The sequence below is a fragment of the Cherax quadricarinatus genome, chromosome 53 (assembly GCF_038502225.1).
Source record: "Cherax quadricarinatus isolate ZL_2023a chromosome 53, ASM3850222v1, whole genome shotgun sequence".
NCBI classification, from domain to species: Eukaryota; Metazoa; Arthropoda; class Malacostraca; order Decapoda; family Parastacidae; genus Cherax; species Cherax quadricarinatus.
This window is the reverse complement of record NC_091344.1, coordinates 17,875,273-17,878,490: the sequence shown is the minus strand read 5'-3', so window position 1 is coordinate 17,878,490 and position 3,218 is coordinate 17,875,273.

Here is a 3,218-nt window from a genome sequence, read left to right as displayed (position 1 = left end):
TCGATCAAATACAAACATTTCACTTCAGTTGTGCACAAGACTCCACACTGACAAGACAACTGTTTTGTAATTCAGCGACCGACTTCATTTGATTCAGCCAGACATTTTATAAGGTAAGGAAGACTAAATTAATGGTTTAAAACGCTGGCCAGGCTTTGTAGCAGTATCATTTTAGACAGAGCAGTTATTATATTCACCATCAAGAAGGTCAGTTTACTGCTTTGTAAATTCTTTGCTTCCAAATGTCCTTCACATTTTGTTGAGAGAGAGAGAAGGTTGAGTGACGAAATTGATCATCATGAAAGAAGTACGACTCACCGAGACTGTGCTAACATACTTAACTCGCAGACAAGGTTTAGGCTTGGGACAAGAATTAGAAAACAAATTAGAGCATAAATACTGGGAACATGTCTTGGAGCGTGCAATAGCTGTTATTTGTAGGTTAACTGAACCTGGCCTGGCTTTCCAGGAACAGATGAAAGATGTGATTCACTGCAAAATGAGAATTTTTTAGGATTACTCGAGTTCATAAGTAATCTTAATACATTTTTAGCAGGGCCCATTTCGAAACACGAAATTCTGGAAAAGAAAATCATTATCTGTCCAAAACCACCTGCGAGGAACTCATTGAATACTTGCTTTAAAGATCCAGGTGCTCATTGTTGAGGTAATTTTTTATGGTTATTTTAGTTTATCAGTTGACTCGACACCAGATCTATCACATATAGATCAGTTAAGTGTTGTATTTCCATACTTAAAAGCTAGGCGGCCTACTGAGCGCTTTTTAACCTTTCTGGAACAAATCATACTGGTGAGGAAATGACAAGCCAGATGTTACATTACTTACGTGAAGCTTGCAAACCAATTTTTTTCAAAATGTAGAGATCAGTCCTATAACAACGCTACTAACATATCTGGACTCTATAAAGGATGCAACAAAATATTTTAGAAGAAAATAAGTACTATATATGTGTTCTGTGCAGCCCATTCACTAAATCTGGTAGGTCGAAGTGTTGTTGACTGCTCTCGATTGGCAGTTCATTTCTTCTTTATTATATTTACTCTATATTTTTTTTTCAGCTTCAACCAAGCGGTGGAAAATTCTTAAAGTTTGTCTTGGAAATGAAAATGTGTTGATTCCTCTGTAATACCAGATGGGAGACATGCTATGGCAACATAAACAATTCTGAAGTCTCTCTTTAAGATCTTGGAAACTTTAAAATGTCTAGCTGAAGACCAGTCACGGAAGGGAGACGCTAGAAGAGAAGCAGATAATATTGCAAATAAGATACAACTAGCATTTATTTTTGTTGATTATGTTGAATGAAATTAAATTTTGCCAAAATTTCCTAGAGCAAGTCAAGCTCTGCAAAATCAGGGTTGAACTTAAAAAAGTTCAGATCTGTAAGAGTTATTAGCTAACCATTTACACACTATAAAAGATTTGAAGCACTTGCAAAGGAATACTACCAGATGTTGATTACTGTGCAGCTTTAACGCGCAAACTTATAAGAAAGAAGGAACCCAATGACGGAGATGCACCAGAAGTAGATCTAAATGTCCAAGATAAATTTTGTATCACCACTATAAAATTGTTGACAAACTAGAAACCCAGATGAGACGAGAGGTGCACTACAGGTGTACAAAGAAAAGAAAATCTGTCTTCTATTTCTAAGTGATGTACCAAATAACGTAACTTCATCCACTGAAACCAAAAGTTACTCTTTTGGTGGCCCGGTGGCCTGGTGGCTAAAGCTCCCGCTTCACACACGGAGGGCCCGGGTTCGATTCCCGGCGGGTGGAAACATTCCGACACGTTTCCTTACACCTGTTGTCCTGTTCACCTAGCAGCAAATAGGTACCTGGGTGTTAGTCGACTGGTGTGGGTCGCATCCTGGGGGACAAGATTAAGGACCCCAATGGAAATAAGTTAGACAGTCCTCGATGACGCACTGACTTTCTTGGGTTATCCTGGGTGGCTAACCCTCCGGGGTTAAAAATCCGAACGAAATCTTATCTTATCTTATCTTAGTATTCTCAAAAACTAACCGATGCTTACCCAGAAGACTTGGACATTAATCTCTGCTGAGCTTCAGTAATTTCACTCGTATATTCACCATAAGTTCAATGCAACAAAGACTATTAAAAACAGATTCAGGCATGCTGAACTTTGTAAAATAATTTCAGAAGTCCAACTTGAGTGTGCATTTCTAAATGTAGACAATGTCTTGCGTATATTTTAAACATTAATGTTCACAAATTACACAGATGAGAGTTCATTTTCTCAGCTCAAATATATTAAAAAATCCCAACAGCAACTATACGCCAAGACAGGCTGGATGCCTATATATAGAATAAGATTTATTTTGCCAGATTGCCCCTCAAGGAAGGTTCCTTGATGCTGGTGAGGGGCTCTTGATTTAGGGAATTGGATCTGTGCTCCAGTTCCCCAAATTAAGCCTGAATGCCTCCCACATCCCCCCCCCAGGCGCTGTATAATCCTCCGGGTTTAGCGCTTCCCCTTTGATTATAATAATAATAATAATATTTTGCCAGATTGATTCTGAATACTTGATCAAAGACTTTACGGCTAAATAAAAGTAGGTGGAAACTTTTTTTAAATAATAAACAACTTTTAAAATGCTATATATCATCACTATTAGAAAGCAGTGAAATAAAAGATGTTTTGTTTCTTATAAATAATGATATTTCTCTTAGAATATATTTTGAAAAATTGTCCACCAACATCGATTTCTTTAGAAAGAGGATTTTCAAAATTTAAAAGTATGCTCTCAAAATCACACTATTTCAGTAGATACATACTATCAGATCATATTTTGTCTAATCTTTTGGAGGGTTATTAAAAATAATTTTCAATCAATTTTTGCATTTGCATTTTTTCCTTTCTTAATCAGGCTCTGTTTCTAGGTGTTCCACAACTCTTCTGATATAATCTCCATGGCTTTACATACCATATGTCAGGGACACTGGTCTGTAATTTAATGTTGTCAGTCTCCTTTCTTAAAAACTGGGACTGTTTGCCGTCTTCCACACCTCAGGCAGTTACCCTGTTTTGATATATTTGTTAAGGATTTTTAGTGGAACACACAGCGAATCTGCTCCATCCCTCAGGACCCAGGGAGAGAGAATCTGGGCCCACCGCCTTCGAGGTCTCTAGCTCTCATAGCCGTTTCTTCACCAGCACTTGCTGGTTTACT